This window comes from Sciurus carolinensis, chromosome 1 (assembly GCF_902686445.1).
Source record: "Sciurus carolinensis chromosome 1, mSciCar1.2, whole genome shotgun sequence".
Lineage (NCBI taxonomy): Eukaryota > Metazoa > Chordata > Mammalia > Rodentia > Sciuridae > Sciurus > Sciurus carolinensis.
Genome location: NC_062213.1, coordinates 77,654,078 through 77,662,596, shown reverse-complemented (window position 1 = coordinate 77,662,596; position 8,519 = coordinate 77,654,078). Strand labels below are relative to the sequence as shown.

At 36.3% G+C, this 8,519-nt stretch overlaps 1 pseudogene; it reads right to left on the bottom strand.

Moving 5' to 3' along the window:
• Nucleotides 1-1,420: 1,420 nt before the first annotated feature.
• LOC124988753 (small nuclear ribonucleoprotein G-like) lies at nucleotides 1,421-1,641 on the bottom strand (annotated as a pseudogene).
• Between the last annotated feature and the right edge of the window lie 6,878 nt (nucleotides 1,642-8,519).

Here is an 8,519-nt window from a genome sequence, read left to right as displayed (position 1 = left end):
ATAAGGTGTGTCCACCATGAGCATTTGTCTGGGTTTCACCTGGGTTTGCAATAGTGCAACAAAAGGCATACATTCTGTACATTCTGTGTTTTCCAACTTCCAAAGTGTCTAAGTAGAGGTGTAATTTATGGCCATAACACTGCCATTCTCATAGTCCTCCCATGGGTATCCTGAAACCTTTATTTCTACATGGGAGTACAAGCACTTCCTTAGTTTAGTTAAGAAAATGTGAAATACAAGTGATGGCTCATCTAAACAATTTGATGGTCAGGATACTTTATTTTCACGCAATTTTTATTTTGAAAAATTTCCGGCACACAGAAAACCTGAGGAAATGGTACATAAACATCCCAAGGACTTACACTTTAATTAAACAGTTGTACCCAATACTTTTCACATTTGCTTTCTATCCTTTCCTTTATCTCTGGCTGAAACATTTGAAAGTAAGTTGCAGATATGATGATATTGTACTTGGGAGTACTTGGCACTCATCTCCTGAGATGGAAGTTCTTCTGTATAACCCCCATAAAATTGACAGACCTAATAAAATTAATATTAATTTCATACCACCATCTAATGCTAATTTTTATTCAAATTTCCCTACTTTACTCAAAGATCTAGTCAAAATTTATGCATTGTACTTGGTTATGGTGTCCCTTTAGTATCTTTTTGTCTAGAATATCTCTTCCCAATCTTTAAAAAATGTTTATGTAAGTAGCATTGACTTTTAGAAGAGTCCACTCCAGGTATCATATAGAATGTCCCATATTTTCCATTTTTTTTCTCATGGTGTCATTTAGTTGGACTTCCATTCCCTGTGTCTTTTAGAAACTCCATGTTAGATTTAGAAGTTTGATTATATTCAGACTAAACATTTTCTGCAAGAAAATGTCATATATACTTTTGAACCCTCCACTGCATCACATCATACTGTCCAGTGATTCTGGGAAAGAACAGCAGCCATTAGCTTTCTCTATTGTAAAGTACTATTTTCTCTCTTCTAATTACTAGATGTCTATGGCATGGCACTTGGGCACCAGGTGACTGTCTTGCTCCCCAAAATGTTTCACTTAATAATTCTTTGAACTGTAGACTATTTTTTTAGAGCCATGTTAAGGTCATAGGAAAATGAAGCAGGTGGCACAGAGAGATCCCCTGTACTCTGCACTGTCCCCACCTTTCTCAATACCAACTTTATAAACCAGAGTGATATATTTGTTATAACTGATGAACCTACATGGCTGCATCATTATCACTCAAAGTCCACAACTTCCATGAGGGTTAACTCTTTTTTTTCTATTAAAATATTTATTAACAAAAAGTTTATGAAAATGTACATGACCTGATTTTTATGTCATAGTTAAACAGACCCTCTAAAGAGGAGACACAGATTTCTCTGCTGAACAGCCATTATTTATACTCATTCCAAGGCTTCTAAAATGATGACACTATTTCCTCATATTATCACCATTCCAGTATTCTGTTGCCCACTAGTTGCCATCTCTACACATTGTCTATCACAAGATTCATAAAGGGGCCACATCCCCATAATATCCCTTGGACATGCCTACCACCATTTAATTTCAACGATAACTTCTTGTCCATAAATTTTTTCAGCTTGGGAGGGCGAGCTTTGCTCATGTTGTCTACTTGGCAGGCTCAGAGATGCTTTTGAGGGTTCACTCTTAGTGTGGTTTTTGACATGTATCCACCATTGCAGTATCATACAGTTTTCTCACTGATCTAAAACTAACTGTGTTTTCCCTGTTTATCCCCTTTCTTACCCTAGCCCTGGGAAATACTTTCTCCATATTTTGCCTTTTCAGAATGTCATATAATTGGAATCCCACAGTCTATAGCCTTTCAGATTGACTTCTTTCTTTCAGTGACATGCATTAAAGGTTCTTCATGTCTCGTCACAGCTTAAGAGCACATTTTCCTTTAGCTCTATAAAATATTCCATGTCTTGGTGCACTATAATTTATCTGTTCATCTACTCAAGGATTTCTTAGTTCCTTCCAAGGTTTGGCAACTGTGAATAAAGCTGCTTTAGGCAGTATGAAGTCTTCGTGTTGTGTGGATGCAGGTTTTTATTTCCTTTGGGTAAATGCCAAGGAATACAGTTGCTGGCTTATGAGAAGACTGTTGTTTAGTTTTGTAAGGAAGCACCAAACTGTCTTCTAAAGTGGCTGTACCATTTGAAATTCCCATTAGTGATGAATGAGTGTTCTTGTTGCTCCATATCCTTGCCAACATTTGATGGGTAATTGTTTTGGATTTTAGTTATTCTACTAGGTGTGTAGGTACCTAATGATTTTAATATCCATTTATGAATCTTGCCTTAATCTGTGATTGAACTGAGACATATCAAATGATGATTTTATAGTTTAGTACTCTTTCTACATTTATTAACTGTTCTTTATAACAGTTATCATTTTGCTGTACTTTTAAAGTCTCTCTTTCAACCAGGGATTCTAAAGAAAAGAAGGACTCTTTTTGGCCATAAGGATTCATCATGCTTTGTACTTTTCAGGGACTCTCACAAAGCTATATGAAGGCTGGCTGTTAATTTTTGTATTCTCCCTAAACCTAGCCAATGTCTTGTGCATGAGTAGTACTAAGTATGTTTTAAATTCAGTTTAAGAATAAGGCTCATATGTTGTTATAAATATAGACAACAGGCTCTCAATGTATGTATAAGTTCTTAGAAAATAGAAAATTATATGAATTAAACATATTATGGCAGAATATTAAAAATATTGAAGGTACAACAACAATAGAAACTCAGAGTTTGCTGTATTACTTTTTAGATTATTTATATCCCATAATTACTGATTTATATATCTCTCTTCCCCTAGACAATGAATTTATGTAGGGAATAGACTGCCTGACTCTCTGTATTCCCAGTACCCAAGGAGGGGTCTAACTCACAGTTGGTTCTCCATAAATACAGTAATCACTACTTAATATTTGAGTCAACAATAGACTGTTTATACAACATGGAGATGAAAAAAATCCTATCATCTAGAGATATTGTAACCCTCATAGCTCCATAGAACAAAGCATTACTCACATGTTTATTGTGAGGTTGGTGTAAACAAACCTACTGTTTTGTCAGGTGTATAAAGGTATAGCAATACAATTCTGTATAGTATGCAAAACTTGGTAATAATAACTATGCTATTGGTTTATGTGTTTAACACACTATATGATTTATCGCTGTTTTAGAGCATGCTCCTTATACTCATAATAAACTAGTTTGTTGTAAAACAGTATGCCCTGTTATGCTGCCAACAGCCTCATCCAGCTTGTGTTTACCCTGTCTCTTGATTACATCAGAGGCTATATCAAGTGATTGATCTAGACAGTCTAGGTTTGTGTAAGACCATGGAAGAACAAAATCTTCTAATGATGGCTTGCTTAGAACATGTCCTTGTTGTTAAGTGATGTGTCTCTATATAGTAAATCAGTGAAATGAAGAAAGGAGGATTGTTGGGCTATTTTTTGAAGTAGCCACTAATCTTTAAATTTAGATACATGTACTGTGACTAGATGGTCCTGAAATACTATGACAGCTTTCTAAACTCATCAGGATTCCAGTATTCTTCTATCCATCTAGTCTGTCTTTTTAGCCCTTAGTTTGCTTCCACAGGCTCACAATGCTTCAACCATTACATTTGAGTTTCAACAAGGAAGAAAGGGCAGGCAAGAAACAAAAGGATATTTTCTCAGAAGCTTGTTTTTGCTATTTCTACATATATCCCCATTGACACTGGTATCATTGAAAGAAGTTGGAAAATGTTCTTTTTAAAAAAAATATTTTTTAATTGTAGATGGACACAATGTCTTTATTTAATTAATTAATTCATTTTTATGTGGTGTTGAGGATCGAACTCAGTGCCTCACGTGCTAGGCAAGCACTTACCACTGAGCCACAACCCCAGGCCCAGAAAATGTTATCTTTTAATGGGGCATATTGCTCTCCCAGCAAAATTAATATTCTTTTACTAGGTAAGAAGGGGTTGTAGTCTTCCATAATCATTTTGGGGCAAAATTTTCCAGTTTTCTATCTTGAAATTCTTAATAGAGTTATCTTGTCTCTTGAATTCATCCTTCCAGTTTTCTCCTGATGTGATTTTGTGGAGAAAGAATTTTGATTTATATGTGTACATACATGACAAGACATACATACATGTTTATGTGTATAGACATAGACATATAAATACTTGTGCATAGGTGCATATATGTATAGTATGTGTTATATCCATTATCTGTGTATACTCATATACTTGCACATTTTATAATGGCCTTCTGGAAATTTTGGGAGAATATATGGGTTTAATTAGAAGGAACAGAACCAATGAGTGCAGAGCTATCAAATTATGTAGGACTTTCACTTGTAACATTCAGAGATGGTTCTGATTAGCACTGTAGTAGATGTTCTTCCTCACACATTTGCCATTTACTTAGCAATAACTGGATTCTCACCATGAGCTGGTATTCCAGATCCTTGTTTTGTTTTCTAACATATTTATGGACATCAAGGCACCATGGTTTGAGCACCAGTGGGTAGACTATCTATCTGTCTGTCCATACTTTTGTCCATAGAAATTTGTCCTCAAAACCTCATTATCACATGAAAACTTCATCTTTGCCACTGATCATCATTTTACCACAGAACAACCACACCCCATGTAGCCACAATTGGCCATAGAACCATGTCCAAAAATAGCATTTTATTCTCACTAGAATTGAAATATCTTAGCTATGAAGCCTCCATTTCTAGTAGTGGCAGATAATGGATCATATCAATTCAAAGTTCTTCCATTTCTTCCAGATTAAAGTCTAGTTTCTTGTGGATCATCAATTCAAAATTCTGTGCCCTGCCCCACACCACTGAGAAGCATTGAAGCAGTGCAGTGCTTCTTCTCCATGGTTGAGTTTCTCCATGGTTGAGTTTCTCCATGGCTTTTATTCCTTGTGGGTTTTTATCCCATGGTGTCTCCAGTTAGGATCTCTACCCTATTCTCTCTAGGGACCAGGTCACACACACCATTCTGCCGCACATGGCCCATCATCAATTTCCCTACCTCTTCTCTGAGTTCTCTCTAGGTTTTTCCCTTAGGTAAGTTGTAATTGTGTCCTCTGTATGTGGTGAGTTATGTTTACAACATGCTGTGCTCCTTCTTTTTTGCAGCTAAGTCAGCCCTCCAAGTTCAACATTGGGGGGTCTCAAAAAATTTTTGTCTCTGAAGTTTATGTCTTAACCACAGTCTTTAAAGATTTGTTTTGCAATTCAAAAGTTTTGATTTTGACTCTTTGTTCTAGTTATGTAATATTTTAATTCTCCTCTCACTTGTGCAATAAATCTCAGACACAGAGGACTTCCCACCAGGAGTGTCACACTGAGCAAAATTTCAAGGTATGTTTTTGTGCAATCCCTTTAGAATCAGGGAGTTATTGTTGGTCACCTGCAAGAGCAGGCAGAATCTGACAGCCGGCCTTCATGAATAGATTAATCCATTATAATGGCTTGGGGGAACTAGCTAGCTTATATTTTAACCTTTTCTGCCCTTTCTCTCACTTTGATCATGTGAGGATATATGTAGGATATAGAAACAAGGTCCCTTCTTGAAAACAGGACACACTCACCAGAAATCAAATCTGCTTCACTTTAATCTTGGATTTCTCAACTTCCATAACTGTGAGAATTTATTTCTATTACTTATAAATTATTCAGTCTCAAGTATTTTGTTATAGCAGCACAAATAGACAAAGACAGAAATTGGTACTGAGAAGTGAGATATTGGAAAAATGTATTTTGCATATGAGAAGGGCGTAAATTTGGGGGCTAAGGGATGGGATACTATAGCTTGAATGATCCTCCCCAATTCTTACATTGAAATGTAATAACAAATGTTGTAGCACTAAGAGGTGAGGCCTTTATAGGTTGACTGGGTCACAAGGTCTCTGCCCTTTTTGAATGGATTAGTGTCTTATAAAAGAGCTTGAAGGAATTAGCTAGCTTGCCTTTTTTTTTTTTTGCCTGCTTTTACCCTGCTATCTTCTACCATGTGAAGCTCAGCAAGAAGCCCCTCTCCAGACCTTGAATACCAATGTACTGGTTTTGGACTTCCCAGCCTCCAGAACTAAAAGAAATAAATTTCTATTGAATTACCTAGTTTAAGGTATTTTGTTATAGAAGTTTGAATTGACTAAGATACCTTTTATAGCTATCTAAATTTAATTAAAATAAATAAAAATTTGGATCTTAGTCACACCAGCCATATTTAAAATGTTCAAAGTGGTGAAAGAGGGATGCCCTCTTTCACCACTTCTATTCAACATCGTCCTTGAGACTCTAGCCAGAGCAATTAGAAAAACCAAAGAAATTAAAGGGATATGAACTGGAAAAGAAGAACTCAAACTATCCCTGTTCACTGATGACATGATTATATATTTAGAGGAAACTGGAAATTCCACCAGAAAACTTTTAGAACTCATAAGTGAATTCAATAAAGTAGCAGGTTACAAGATCAATGCTCATAAATCCAATGCATTTTTATACATAAGTGATGAATCTTCAGAAAGAGAAATTAGGAAAACTACCCCATTCACAATAGCATTGAAAAAAATAAAATACCTGGGAATCAATCTCACAAAAGAGGTGAAAGACCTCTACAATGAGAACTACAGAACACTAAAGAAAGAAATTTAAGAAAACCTTAGAAGATGGAAAGATCTCCCATGTTCTTGGATAGGAAGAATTAATATTGTCAAAATGGCCATACTACCAAAAGTGCTATACAGATTCAATGCAATTCCAATTAAAATCCCAATGATGTACCTTACAGAAATAGAGCAAGCAATTATGAAATTCATCTGGAAGAATAAGAAACCCAGAATAGCTAAAGCAATCCTCAGTAGAAAGAGCGAAGCAGGAGGTATCACAATACCAGATCTTCAACTCTATTACAAAGCAATAGTAACAAAAATGGCATGGTATTGGTACCAAAATAGACAGGTAGATCAATTGTACAGAATAGAGGAAACGGACACAAACCCAAATAAATACAATTTTCTCATACTAGACAAAGGGGCCAAAAATGTGCAATGGAGAAAAGACAGCCTCTTCAACAAATGGTGCTGGGAAAACTGGAAAACCATATGCAACAGAATGAAATTAAACCCCCATCTCTCACTCTGCATAAAAATCAACTCAAAATGGATCAAGGACCTCAGAATCAGACCAGAGACCCTGCATCTTATAGAAGAAAAAATAGGTCCAAACCTTCAACTTGTTGGCTTAGGATCAGACTTCCTTAACAGGACTCCCATAGCACAAGAAATAAAAGCAAGAATCAACAACTGGGATAGATTCAAACTAAAAAGCTTTCTCTCAGCAAAGGAAACTATCAGTAATGTGAAGAGAGAGCCTACAGAGTGGGAGAATATCTTTGCCACTCATACTTCAGATAGAGCACTAATTTCCAGAATCTATAAAGAACTCAAAAAACTCTACACCAAGAATACAAATAATCCAATTGACAAATGGGCTAAGGAAATGAACAGACACTTCACAGAAAAAGATGTACAAGCAATCAACAGATATATGAAAAATGTTTAACATCTCTAGTAATAAGAGAAATGCAAATCAAAACCACCCTAAGATTCCATCTCACCCCAATTAGAATGGCGATTATCAAGAACACAAGCAACAAGTGTTGGCGAGGATGTGGGGAGAAAGGTACACTCATACATTGCTGGTGGGGCTGCAAATTAGTGCAGCCACTCTGGAAAGCAGTGTGGAGATTCCTCAGAAAGCTTGGAATGGAACCACCATTTGACCCAGCTATCCCACTCCTTGGCCTATACCCAAAGGACTTAAAATCAGCATACTACAGAGATACAGTCACATCACTGTTCATTGCTGCTCTATTCACCATAGCCAGATTGTGGAACCAACCTAGATGCCCTTCAATTGATGAATGGATAAAGAAACAGTGGCATATATATTCAATGGAATATTACTCCACCATGAAGAATGATAAAATTATGGCATTTGCAGGCAAATGGATGAAGTTGGAGAATATCATGCTAAGTGAGATAAGCCAATCTCAAAAAACTAAAGGATGAATGATCTTGCTGATAAGCGGATGAGGACGTATAAGGGGGGTGGGAGGGGTTAGCGTTAGGGTTAGGGTTAGGTTTAGGGTTAGGGTTAGGGAGGGTGATAAGAATGGAGGAAGGAAGGACTGTATAGAGGGAAAAGGGGGGAGGAGGGGAAAAATAACAGAATGAATGAAACAACATTACCCTATGTAAACTTATGATTACACAAAGGTATGCCTTGACTCCATGTACAAACAGAGAAACATGTATCCCATTTGTTTACAAGAAAAAAAAACCCATTGAATTACAAAAAATAAAATGTTCAGACATTACATGTGGCTAGTGGCTACCCTCCAGGTAAATAGAAATTTGGAACATTCTATTGGATGGCACTGTTTTAGATTCTT